Raw genomic sequence first — 13,866 nt, 5'->3', positions numbered from 1 at the left:
AGATTGACTTCAATAAATGACATAAATCTTAAGAAAATCCATTACAAAAGGTAGAAAATTATCTTATATTAAAATCTTGAAAATTACATCATACATCAATATCTTAAGAATAAACTTAAAATGGAGACAATAAGGGTCTTACAAGTAATGATTTTAATTCACCTTTGAACTGCAGTGTCATTCTTAGTTCGCCGAACGTGAAAGATACTCGGGTATTAGCCAACAAAACTTTGTACATCGAAAAGCTGTTTTCAGCTTATATCTGAGCAGACTTGAAGTGGGTAAGATCGTTTGACTCCTACTTATTCCTATCCATGGAGTAGTTTTCACCTCAGATTACGCGATCTGACACAAAAATGTTGTTATATGAACAAGTGATTTCTGTCCTATCGGACATGTCTGAGAGAACAAACACCATGCATTCATATAATTGATTCTCTTCGATGGGTGATGAATGCACAACCTTCAGAGCAGATCCACAACAACGTTCAACTTTCGGCGAGAATCTAAAATTACAGAGCATTGAGGACATGGACGCGGATTGCGTACAGGTGATGCTAGGTGGGAGTGTGAATCGGCCGGGAAGCGTGCTGAGATAGTCCGCGCATTTGCGATAAACACTGTGTCCGGATGGCGCCGCACTTAACTCAATTGCCTTGTAAGCAAGTTGGCCGTCACCGACAGAGCGGCGAGGACGTGTGCTTAGCGTCCCACCGGTCTAGTGGCGTACGCGAATTTGTTTACTCTGCACGAGCGCGAGTCGCTCACAAGTTCATTGAAGTAACAAGGCGAACTCCTATAGGAATAACAGTGTACATTCCAAGCCGAATACCCGCGACCGCGAGCGTATGAAGAGGTCGGAGAGATATAGTCGCAACATACTTTTTTTTTCGAAATTGAGTTTTTCATACAACGACATTGTTAACGATGCCCTCTTCAAATTTTGTTGAATATGTTCCGTCTTTGTGTATCAGATGGCAGTATATAGCGAAGTTCCGTTCTATATTTTGCCATCTGATGATATTTTCAGAAGATACATAGTTGCAAGAGACAGCAAAATTGCAGTTAGCTCAGGAGCGTGTGAAACTTCTTCGCATATTCAACGAATATTAGTGACATTACTGGAAATGAAAACTCTGGTTCTTTTGATACTGACAGTGATGAATCTTGGGATCCATCGAGCAACAGTTCCAGCTCAGGAAAGACGATTTTTAAGTAAATATATAAAAGCTTTCATTTCTGGTAACTTTTGCTTAGTTGCTTGTGACTTGTCCCTCTTAACCTTGCTCACACTTTTGATCTTCGGCTTTTGTCTTAATGGGAGAGATCTGAAGGCATATGCCATTGACAGCTTAACGTTGTAATAGTCTAACCTTAATGACAACAGACGTGTAAAAATATCTTTCTCCTGAATGCCACTTCGACGGTATAGAATTCTTTGTGTGGTTTATGACTATATCTCATTCGAGTTCGTGACTATTTTGCTCTTCATATTACAGCTTTAAATAAGTAGAATAGCTGAAGAACCGCCACAGAAGCCAAAATCTCAAAAAAATTAAGATAAATACTGACCAGTGGAAAAAATGAAGACGTAACGTCGACGTAATGCTGCTCAGCAGTACGTGTCTTCCAAACCCAACCAGACTGTTCAGTTAGGTACCGTATGTGGAATGGTAGTCTTAAGACGTTTTTCTAAGGGTTCATGACTTACAGAAATATGCGAGAAGAGTGAGGACTTTACAACAGCAATTGAAGCTGCGTTTTCCTGTTACAAAACGATGACGAAGGAGCTTTGTATGTAACGCTGTGCTGAAAGTCTCCCTTTTGCTCCAAATACAATGTTCTAGAAAAATTTGTGTTAGAAACGAAAATATACATTTAAGTGGCCAGTCCTATCATGAAAACGTGAAATTAATCCACATAAATGTCAATATGGGGCTGTATAAGGCGTCAGAGGTTTTTTTCGGGGCCATTCAGGAGAAACAGTAGGCAACAAGACCCCAAGACAGTGTATCTGGAATGCAGTTTCACAATTGTATCCTTATTTTGAGATAAATAGTCGGATGCTACAAAGAAGAGCCCGATGATACTGTATCTGTAACTAAATTCAGATAAATTTTTGTATTCGAATTTCAAATAGGCTTCTGACCGCCAAAACATAACACTTGTTCAAAATGTGATGCGTTTCTAATGGTGATACATAATCCAAAATTATATGCAGTAGAAGTTACAGGAAAGAAACAACAGTATCAACTGTATCTCACAAAGGCTGAAAGTGGGCGAAATATTACTGTGTCACTAACTGCTCTGGCTGATGAGAATCCGAAAGAGCACCAAACAGTAGCAACGGATGTGCAACACATGTTTGCCACGTCTAAACTAACAGTTCGTCCACCATTTTGCAATAGGAAATTATGAACAGATAACTACAGTATGCACGACTGTGGATCATATAAGGGATATATGTTTCATGGAGTGAGAAAGAGAGAGGAGGGGTTTCAGATGGAGTTGGAAGCTACTTGATAAGGTACTTGGAGATAACTTACCATCAAACAAAATATTTCCGCATAATCACCGACAGCTGCAAGGGACAGGCAGAGGATTGTGCTTCTACTGCTTTGCAAAGATCCATTGTTGCTACCAGGAGATTTGAATGTGTCCAGCATTGTTTCCCTTTGGTTGATCATATTAGACTCCCTTTCTATAGCGATTTTGGTTGCAATAAGTGTATGCAAGGATCATACATTCAACAGTATACAGACCAGACGAATGACCGGAAGTAGTGAAATCTGCGAGTCCAAAATAATTCATTGCGACCAGTAAGGAAAGAGACGACTTCAGAAATTTGGATAACCTTAACACATTAATCTCGAAGCCAGCCTTATTCACATCCAGAGATCCGATTCGTTACAGTGAAGCTACTCAGTTTAAATTTGGGATGAAGATAACTTAAGACTAAGTGTGAAGCACTGCTTTTCAGACATAGGAGCCCTCACGTCAGTGGATATTCACATCATGAGAGGAAGGCATATTGAACCAGCACCATTTCAGCAGCCAGTGAAGTGTAGAAAGCCATTTTCAATTAGCTAGAAAAAACTGATAATGTACTGTCTCTCATGGCGTACATACCTGCACCAGATGAATACTTCGTTGTGTCACGTACTGAGAACAATCTGAGAAATGGTGAGACCGAGGAACTTCCTCGATGTATCTATCTCAGTGTGAACTAATTTATTGGACTGAGTGATATGTTACGTATACATAAACATGTAAAAATTGTAAATAACTAATCACTGTTTAGGTGTAGTTCAAAAGAAATCCTTATAAATTAATATTTTGTGTTCTCAGTTGTTTTTCGGGAGATACAGCCATAAGCCGCTACTGACAACATATTTATTAGGCTGTCGCTAAAATTGACATTACATACCATAAAACAAGCTCTGTATTTTACTACACGCTTTGCAATGTTTTAAACTATCATTTAAGGTACAAAGAAGGCTTCTATTTTGTATAAAATATTTTTAGATTTCCATGGAACTTTAAGGTTGCTGTATCGCAAAACTAGTTACAGGTGACTTATAACTATATCTCTCCGACACTTTCATACGAAGTAGAAAACTTCTTGCGTGATGAACTACATCTAGATCCACGGGACATCACTGGTATTCGCTTTTCGATCACGACCAATGTCGTCAACGTTAAGATGATTAACGAAGAACTTTGCACGAAAGTGGGTACCAGTGCTGCCGGCAAACTCCAGTTTAGGCACTCAGATGGACATATCAGCGCTGTTACCGTTGAACATACAGGCCTGGGCATGAAGACCCTACGGGTTTTCGAGCTACCTTTTGAGGTACCAGCCGATTCCGTTATCTTCGCTTTTAAGCCGTACGGTACTGTCACTAGACACGTGGCTGAGAAGTGGCAGATTTTTCCAATGTATCCCGCACTCAGTGAAATGTATCCCGTACTCAGTGAAGTAAGACAGGTCAAAATCGAGCTCACGAAGTATGTCCCTACATACTTAAACATTTCCGGCTGTCGTGCGGTTATCATGTACGATGGACAACCTCGCCCATCCTCAGGATGTGGACAGGTGGCTCATGATAGCCCTGATTGACTGCTGCGGCGGATCACCCAGATTCAACCGGACGAAGAGGTACAACATGTTCCTTTTTCGATTCTAACAATTACTCATGCACAAGTTATGTCACCTAAGACGTGGCCGGCCGCGGTGGCCGAGCGTTTCTAGGCGCTTCAGTCTGGAACCGCACGACTGCTACGGTCGCAGGTTCGAATCCTGCCCCGGGTAAGGATGTGTGTGATGTTCTTATGTTAGTTAGGTTTAAGTAGTTCTAAGTTCTAGGGGACTGATGACCTCAGATGTTAAGTCCCATAGTGCTCAGAGCCATCTGAACCATTTTTGAACCTAAGACGTGTGAGGTTGGGGATCGGGACAGGTTACCACTGCAGACAAACCGACACGTCATTGACGAGGCACATACCGCCCTCTCGCTGGAGAGGGAGTCGCCAGATAACCTCGAACAGCAATTGCCAACGCGCAACAAGCAGATGAATGTTGATCCACAAGTCGCGCCAGCTCAGGCTTTCCTCTCGGAAGCCGCAGAGGAGTCGGATGCACAGTAACATTCTCATGCGGAGACGCACTTCCGGAAGCAGCGTTCGCCTCTGCAAGGACAAGGAACCACTGCCTCTTGCAAACATATATACACGATCGTACTGATTTCGACCGTGTTGTGGGCGCACCTGCTACAGAGGCGTCGACCGACACTGCTCTCCCTTTAGGAACTGAGACGTTAGATTATTCTTCTCCTGGAAACCGGTTCAGAGATGAAAGGGCCAATGGAATAGAGTTGCAGTTGCAAGGAACCATGACAAGAACTCCTTGGTAGCCGCTGTAACATATCGGCAGCCTCTCTCCATTGACTCGTTGGCAGACGACGTGGAAGACGACTATCTGACGGGCACAGCACTTATAGAAGATGCCGAGTTACACCAACCTCACCAGCATGATAATTGAGATGAATGGGTGGCGTTGGGGTGACTAAATTGCTTCCACTGATGAATGCCATTGCCTTAGAGGGCTAACAACAGTCTTATCGATTCGCGACTAACAACATCAGTACCATGCGCCCGCGCGCGAAGCTGTCATTCCTAGGCGACCCTCTTTATGGGGCCGACGTTTACGTGGCCTTTTTTTGCAAGAGGTATACGTTCTTGGCTTTATGGTAATCTTTGGATATATGACACTCATATCACATGCACCGGATACCGGCAGTCGCGTCGCAACATTTCTCAAAGAAGGTTTATTGCCACCGATTTACGTTATCCACCGAATGTCGGGGGGATGGCGCGTATGGTCCACGGGATGCATCTCGTCAGTGTTTATGCACCGTCCGGTGCCAGGAAGAGGCGTGAACGTTCGCTATTCTTTACGGAGGAATTGACGCCATTATACCACGGCAGGATAGACGATATGGTGATCGGAGGTGATTTTAATTGTACACAACCTCCCAAGGACCAAATTCCTCACCATTCACCGTGCCCACCACTCCGCGCTGTCATTTGCAAGCTCGGATTGGGAGACACTTGGGACATTATCTATACTGATAGACCGGGTTTCACGCACTTCACGGAATATCCGTCCATCACACAGGACGTATACCCTCCGCTCTTTCAGGAATGCGGTCACGGCAGCCGAGTTGTGGCCAGCAGCATTTACTGACTACACTGCTTACGTCTCTACCATCACGCTTAGACCTCAACGGTTGCGGCGCAGCTGCAGCCAGTAAAAATTTAACATCGCTTATCTGACCTCGCCGGAGTGTCAAGCGGTGGTGGGAGACACATGGAGACTGTGCCTATGATGACGAGGACCGTATACGTCTGCTTTACAGTGGTGGCTGTACCGTGCCAAGCCGAGCCTTCGATGCACCCTGCAGACGTTTAGTAGGGAAGCTGAGGCGTGGAGGCGCAGCACTAGAGACTTCCACTACGCCATCCTCAGGGAGTGTTCCGTTATGCCCCCATCACCAGATGACTGTGAACCGAGTAAAAGCGAAGATTCTGACTTTGACGAGTCAAAACTTGGAACGGACCATCGTTCGTACACTTTAACGATCGGACTCGCCAACGAACGGCCCTCCGTGTGCGATATAGTCACGGAACGAAAGCGCAGACACAGGACTTTGTTCCATGAGGTGACTATGAAAGATGGAGATCGTCACATCACGCAAACAGACATAAACAATGAACACTTTACCCATTATTCTGACCTATACGCGGAGATCTGATCCAGAGATCGTTGCTGCTTTCGCTGGTTTGCAGCATGGCACAGTTACTCTGGAACTCTATCAGGAACTGCTAGAACCGGTAACTGAATAAGAAGTGTTGGATGCCATAGGAAAAGAGGCACCCAATAAGACACCAGGACCACATGGGTTACCCCTGGAGTTTTATAGGACGTTCCAGAGGCTGTTGGAAACCTATTGGACAATTACATGTCAAGAGCTCCTGATGCCAGACGTACAACTTCCGCCTCCTTTGTGGAAGGTGTCATCATCCCATTTCGTAAATAGCGGACGATCACGTATTACTCCCTAGCTACTATTAACTCCGTTGAAAAGTGCTACGAAAATCTTGGCACGTTTACCGGCAGCTGGAATTCGGCGTACGACATCTCTTGTCGTATCAGTGGATCAGGCATGGGTGGGTATGACGCCTAATATCCACGCCGCACTATGCCGCTTCAGAGACCTGATTGCCCTCACTAAGGTGCATCGTGTACTGGGAGCGTTCGCTGCAACTGACTTTAGTCAAACATTTGATCGCGTCAGTCATATGTACTTAACTGCTGTTCTTCAGAATATATGAATATACTTTACCTGGGCGCTTTCGTCGAGGTTGTGCTACGTCTACTACGCGGTGCATCTTCGAAAGTGCTTGTCAACGGTAGACTGTCGAACACCTTGCAGATTCGCTGCTTTGTTGTACAGAGATGCACCTTATTGACGAGAGACTACGCTTTAGCATTAGAGCTTATATTGTGCGATCAGCGACACCGCCTCACGGGATTGTTTTTTGGTGGCAAGGTTTTTATGTGCACTGCATACGCAGATGATATGATGTTAGCTCTTCTCGACAAACATGATGTCCGCAGAGTCATGGATTGGTTAGCCACTTACGTTAAAGCTTCGGGGAGCCGTATAAACGTACATAAATCGGTGGCCTTGAAATCGGCATTGGGATGACATCTGCAAGCGTCGTCCCATTCAGACTGGGCGATAAAATCCGCAGTCTTGGTATCGACTTCACATAAGACATCTCATGCACGACGACATTTAATTATCGGAGCTTCCAGCAATATATCCATTATCGTCTTCCAGCTCTGTACCTTCATTAATGTCTATCAGTCATCACGAATTCCGCGTGTAGCGCAAACGCTACCGATGCCTAAACACATACAGGGGATAGGCAAAATAATGTGAACAGTGGTAGTAAAGGGATGGTTGTGTCTGACGGTCAACAACGCAGATAAGGCACGTGTCACGCTGGACTATGTGTGTTCAATATGGACTGTACATCAGTTCAGGTTGTTTACGAGTAGTGCACATTTGATATTTGCGTTCAGAGGCTGAGGTCTTCAAAGTCATGACAGCCTACAGAAATCGTGAAAAGAGATCATCGCGTAAAATTAATAGTGGGCGTGAATCAAAACTAAATTACAGATAACGCCGTACGCTAACACAAATTATGTCAAAACAACACAAAACTACGGCGGCTAAAGTGACTGCAGAGCTCAATAGCCATCTTCGAGACCCTGTATCTATCGACACTGTCCACTGAGAATTGCATAAAGCGAATATCCACGGACGAGCTCCTACACCGAAACCATTAGTGATGACGACCACCGCAATGAATCGCAAAACGTGGTGTTAGGAGCATAAATCCTGGACGGCAGATCAGCGGTCCGAGGAGTCAATGTTTCCGTTATTTCTAACACTGGGCCGGGTTTACGTCTGGAGAACGTCAAAAAAAGCCTATAATCATGATTTCTTGATTCCAACGGTTAGGCATGGAGGTTTTTCGGTATTCTGCTGATCCCATCATTACTCTCAAAGGCCGTGTTACAGCCAACGATTATGTGAATATTTTAGGTGATCAGGTGCACCCCATGATTCAAATGTTGTTACCCAACAATGATGCCATATTTCAGGACGATAATGCACCCATTCACAAAGCGTCTTTCCTGGCCAGCACAGTCCCTGGACTTGAACATTATTGAACTCTTGCGGGCGGTATTGAAGGGCAGACTCCGGAGCAGATTTCCGCCTCCCTCGTCACTACAGGAGTTAAGAGGTTCTGATCGAAGAGTGGCATAGCATTCCACTGAAGACTATACAATAATTATATGCCATCATTCCAAGAACAATCCCAGCTGTATTACGGGCAAATGGGGGTCCAACCCCTTATTAATAAACCGTTCCCAAGTATATACAGGTGTTCACATTATTTTTCCTATCCCCTGTAGCTCAAAGCTTCATGGAGGTATTCGGCTCATTTGTCAACGGTGGAATGATTTAAGGCTTGATACGGCTCCCTCACTCTTCCTAAAGAACGTGGTGGACTTGGACTTGTTAATGTTCACGATCGAGAAGGTAATATGGCGCAATGTCAACGCGGTAAGGCTAGATTCAGACGTAAGTTCGACCTGTTACTTGACTGTGAACAAAAAGCAGATTCCTCTAGAGAGACTCCATAAGATTCATCTTGCCGATTCGCCTTTATGGGTGAATTGCTACATTCAGGATATGGAAGAATGCCGACTACGTTGTGGGCCGGAGGATGAGCTGTGGTATTTTGTGCGTCAAACTTTGGCTGTCTTTTTGCGAATGTCGCCGACTTACGTCGAGTCCCGCACTCCCCTCTGCCCAGACGCTGTTTATTATCCGAGGACGAAACACAACGCTGGCATATGGATCGGAGATCACGCGATTCATTAATTGTTTGGAGATGGTATCATAGGACTCATGGATTTGTGGAACTACTTAAACGATCGCCATTGCGCTATTGTGAAGAACCCTAGGTACAGCCAATACTTCTCGAACTTCTTGCGGAGCATCTTCGACAATCCGCCCCGTAGCTGGATCATTCATGGCAGGAGGTAAATTTGATACATCCACATGCAGGAGATTGAACAGATAACGGTATCTACACATGTCATAACAGTACCTATACATGTCATGAAGATGGTTCGGCGGCTTCCGTGGATTATCGACGTCGTATGTCCGTGTTCCAGATGTGTTACTTTGCATTTGCTTCCTTTTTTACACGCAAGTAGTACGTATGCCTTCTTCTTTAAGCCTCTTGGTGACCGGGACAACTCATGGGAAAGACAGATTTATTTTTTGTCAATAAGTAAAAAAATTATCTCCTGCGGCACTTACCCCTTTCGTATCTTCCTCTTTGGCGACGGAAACATCGTGGCGACGCCTCGTAAAATGACCTATGCCCACTTTGCTCCCGGGACCATAACCTTCTCCTTTTTTCTTAAAGGAAAAGAAAAAAATAACAGGAGACCTGAAAGAAAAACTAAACAGGACACCATAGGTTCAAGTCCCAGTTCGGCACCCATTTTCACTTGACACCGTTGCTTCTGCATAAAGTTCCGATGCAGCTGGTATCATTAGTTCCTTCCCTTTCCTTTCCTTTCTCTCCTCTCCACACCAGTTTCCACAAAATGTTTTACTGCTATTTTTGTCCTGAACTTTTTTTCAGTTTAGATGCAATAACTGTAGCAATTTCACCACTGCTGCCAGTCAATACTGTCTATGTCTGGCACGGCAGTAGCCACTATTCAGTGAACTGCTTATTGTTTGACCTTGAGCTCTGGCTTTAATTTAATTTGACTTCATATTCAGTACTACAACCAATTGTAACATGTGAACATGAACGTCACTGTTACGCGCATTCCGTGCGTCGTTTCCATCAGATAAAATCATCAAAATGTAGCACGAGCTGAAAATGTTATCAGCAACTTTCCACTCCTAGGGGTGGTAATGGTGCTTACCCCTTTGTTCCCTACCTAGCACGCCTCTGTTCCTTAACAAAAAGTAAACAAACTATACAGTCTGCCCACGACCGCGGCTGCGCTATAAGGAACGGTGCGGGCAGGCAGTGGTGTGCAGTACTGGCAAATTCACGTGTCATACGGATAAATCAGGATGACAGAAATGGCGCGTGGAAGTAACAGTGTTTCGGGAAAGTGCGTTATAGTTCTTCACTCATGGTCATTCACCGCCAATCACAGTATAATGAATCTATACACTGCTAATAACACAGCGCCACCCACTAGTTAGTTTGCATATGCTAGCAGTTGTTTCAACGACAACGCCTTCCGGTACCTACCTATAAATACTGGATCAGAGGCAGGGGCAAATTGTGGCGGCCAGACACTGAAAATCAATTTATCCCAACCGTTTTTCAGTTGTTCAACTTCAGCATAATTCTCATTAAATTCAAGGGAAGCTTGAACATCAGTTAGTTAAATGGCTTCTGTTTCCTGCATTGCCACTGGACAACGCGAAGATATCATGCTGTATACTTGTCTGGCCGTAAACGGAAGTTATATACAACGGTGCACTCGTTGAAATAAATTTATACTTACTGACAAATTAATAAATAGTAGTTATATGTTCTTCCGCCGCTTCTTGGTAGAATCACTTCATATTACATATTTATTTTTGAATAACCACTTTACTGTTTTTGTTCCACTTATTTTTCTTTATTTCTAACTGACATGAAACTTCCTGGCAGGTTAAAACAGTGTGCCGGACCGAGACTCGAATTTGGGACCTTTGCCTTTCTATTTCTAACCACTTTTCGGCTTATTGGGCGATCTTCAGGAAAAAACAATCCCGAAGATGGCCCATTATTCCGAAAACTATGTAGAAATAAACGAAAATCAGTAGAACAAAGACATTTTAGTTGTTATTCACCCCTACCTAATAAATAGTAATTATTCCACAGTTACATAAGAGATTTATCTTTTCCGTTTTTCACTGCTGCAGCTTGAGCATCAGGTGACTAGATTTGTCGTTTTCTTTATCATTGTTCATTGAGGCTGAAACAAATCCGAGGTTGAAAAACCTGACTATTTTCTCTTCCTCTTCTTTCTCTTTTTTTCTTTTCTCCTTATTGTCGCACATGCATCTGACAGGTAACAGGGCTGCGCGAAGACTGTGATCTTCAGGAACAGCAAGGAGAATCCCTGAGACGGTATAGTTACAGTAATTCTTCACTCTAGCATTGGCGGATGCTATCTGCCGTTGTCGCGAAGAGAACGTAGGAATGGGGATAGGAAGAAACAACAGGTTTTTTAATTTTATTAATCGGTTTTCCGTTGTTTATTCAACTTGCCCTATCAGTGGTGATAAAAATTGCAGTTTCTGAATAAAAAGTTTTATTGTAAAAATTCCCATGGTGTCATAGGACTCATGCATCTGTGGAACTACTTAAACGATCGCCCTTGGGCTATTCTGAAGAACCCTTAGTACAAGCAATACTTCTCGAACTTCTTACGGAACGCCTTCCACAATCCACCCCGTAGCTGGATCATTCATGGCACGAGGTAAATTTGATACATCCATATGCAGGAGATTGAACAGATAACGGTACCTACACATGTCATGAAGATGGTTTGGCGGCTTCCGTGGATTATCGACGTTGCATGTCCGTGTTCCAGAAGTGTTACTTTGCATTTGTTTTCTATTTTACACGCAAGTAGTACGTATGCCTTCTTCTTTACAAATCTTGGCGACCGAGACAACTCATGGGAAAGACGGATTTATGTTTTGTCAATAAGTAAATGGATATTCTCCTGTGGCATTTACCCCTTCCATATGTTCCTGTTTGGCGACGGAAAAATCGTGGCGAAGCGTCGTAAAATGAACCCTGCCCACTTTGCTCCCGGGACCGTAACCTTTTCATTTTTTCTTAAAAGAAAAGAAAAAGTGAACGGGAGAACCGAAAGAAAAGTAAACAGGAGACCCTAGGTTCAAGTCCCAGTTCGGCACACATTTTCACTCGACACCGCTGCTTCTGCATAAAGTTCCGACGCAGCTGATATCATTAGTTCCTTCCCTTCCCTTTCCTTTCTCTCCTCTCCTCTCCACACCAGTTTACACAAAATATTGTACTGGTATTTTTGTCCTGAACTTTATTTCAGTTTAGATGCAATAACTGTAGCAATTTCACCATTGCTGCCACTCAGTACTGTTTAACATCGTCTGGCACTGCAGTAGCCACTATTCAGTGAACTGCTTATTGTTTGGCCTTGAGCTCTGGCTTTGATTTCATTTGATTTCACATTCAGTAATACAACTAATTGTAACATGTGAACATGAACATCACTGATAAGCGCATTCCGTGCGTCGTTTCCATCAGACAAAGTCCTCAAAATGTAGCACGAGCTGGTTGGTCCCGGCGGAGGTTCGAGTCCTCCCTCGGGCATGGGTGTTTGTGTTTGTCCTTAGGATAATTTAGGTTAAGTAGTGTGTAAGCTTAGGGACTGATGACCTTAGCAGTTAAGTCCCATAAGATTTCACACACATATGAACATTTTTTTGTAGCACGAGCTGAAAATGTTATCAGCACAGTAACTGGATTGTTAGAAACAAAGTAAACCAAGCAGTGCTCGTTTAATGACGATCTTGAGCAACTGTCACTTGACATTAGAAACACTGCAGAGCTAATAACGTTGTCGCCAAGTGGTGTCCATGTGCAGTACTTCGGCTGGCCTGTTAGATGGCGCTCGGTGGACGATTTCATTTATGCGTACATCGAACAGCCAATTTAAGAGTGCGCTGCCGTGTGCAATCTTATGTTGCTAGAGGTGTAACTATAATATTTCTGAATTGGCAACAGTGGCCTTCATTATGAGGCGATAACTGATGAATGTTGTCATCTTTGGACATGTTCCAAAAGCCGGTGTGATACAAAATTTGTTTTCCAATATCAGTCTGATATTTTCCTGCCGAGCAATCTGGGAGACCCAAGTTCTGGAGAGACTTGGATCCCCCACGAGATTTGGGACGCCGGGGATTTTGCCCCCTGCCCTCCCTCTCATAGGACCCACTACGGTAGTTCGTGCAGTCGTGCAAAGCTGCTGTGTGAGCGTGGCTTAGTGGTTATCTTATCTGCCTAGTGATCAGGATGCCACCGTTAGAATCTTGGCTGGAAGAAATTTTTATTCGTCGCTCCAGTCTGCATATACACTTCAGTATATGTTTCTTAACTTGTTTTCTTTTTTTATTTATTGTTGTATAAAGCCATGGTTCCCAACCAGGGATAATTACCCACTTAGAGTTAAAATGAAATTTTCTGAGGGGTAAAAATCAAACGATTCGATACTGTTTAAACTAAACTAAACTAAATTATTTTCAAAGATCGTTACTATTATCACAATCTTGTAATACTATAGTACTGATTATGTAAGTTATTAATAATTACTTGTCTCAAGTAGCAGCATTAATAAGATGCAGGTTACAGGTTCCGCGCATGGTCTACCCACTACACACATATGTTGTGCTTTGTCCCGTCAATCGCTAATGACAAAAGTGAAACGTATACGTAACAAATGCTAAATATCTCAATGTCTTCTCCAAGTTGTAGATAGTAACTGCAGGAAGTCCATAAATTGCTACATTACTCGCTTAGAGACAAATAAATGAATTAATTGACAGCACGACACAGTAGTAACTACGTAAGGGCTACTGTAGTGCTGTTCACAGTGTTATTATTATTATTATTATTATTATTAGAGTGGTCAGACACAAAGCATTAACA

The sequence above is a fragment of the Schistocerca americana genome, chromosome X (assembly GCF_021461395.2).
Source record: "Schistocerca americana isolate TAMUIC-IGC-003095 chromosome X, iqSchAmer2.1, whole genome shotgun sequence".
Lineage (NCBI taxonomy): Eukaryota > Metazoa > Arthropoda > Insecta > Orthoptera > Acrididae > Schistocerca > Schistocerca americana.
This window is presented reverse-complemented; position numbering follows the sequence as displayed.